Below are 818 nucleotides of genomic sequence, written 5' to 3'. Positions count from 1 at the left end.
CGCGGTTTCGATTCCCAGACCGGGCGTTGTGAGTGTTTATTGAGCGAAAACACCTAAAGCTCCACGAGGCTCCGGCAGGGGATGGTGGCGAACCCTGCTGTACTCTTTCACCACAACTTTCTCTCACTCTTTCTTCCTGTTTCTATTGTACCTGTAATTCAAAGGGTCAGCTTTGTCACACTGTGTCACGCTGAATATCCCCGAGAACTACGTTAAGGGTACACGTGTCTGTGGAGTGCTCAGCCACTTGCACGTTAATTTCACGAGCAGGCTGTTCTGTTGATCGGATCAACTGGAACCCTCGACGTCGTAAGCGACGGAGTGCCAACAACAACGATATTGCTGAAGTCGTATTGCTGATCTTCTCCGCTTTCTCCTCTTCATTCTCGTCCTCCTCCCTGTCTCCTCCTCCTCCTCATCCCTCTTATTTTCATCTTCCTCCCACTCCTTTTTTAACCTCAGACCAATTTTTATTGACTATACCTACGATCAAAGACATTCTTTCAGTAAACCTCCTACACTATCGACGCCACCACCACCACCACCACCACCATGCAGGCACAGTGTACTAAGGACTACATTACCCAATGGTAGGGTGTACTTTTAATGAGATTTTGCTGCTAATATTGTATTTTAACAGGTCGACCGTTTGCCCCTGCTCGACGTGCCATATTTGCTGTTGGCAGTTTAATGATTGTTGCAGCTGCGCTTCTTTTCTGCAACGGTTCTGCTCATAGGAGCATTTACACAACTTGTTGTTGTTGTAGTTGCTGGTGGTGGTGGTGGTGGTGGTGGTGGTGGTGCTGCTGCTGCTGCTG

The sequence above is a fragment of the Octopus bimaculoides genome, chromosome 9, assembly GCF_001194135.2.
Source record: "Octopus bimaculoides isolate UCB-OBI-ISO-001 chromosome 9, ASM119413v2, whole genome shotgun sequence".
NCBI lineage: Eukaryota > Metazoa > Mollusca > Cephalopoda > Octopoda > Octopodidae > Octopus > Octopus bimaculoides.
The sequence above is the reverse complement of the archived record's forward strand: the minus strand, read 5'-3'. Positions refer to the sequence as shown.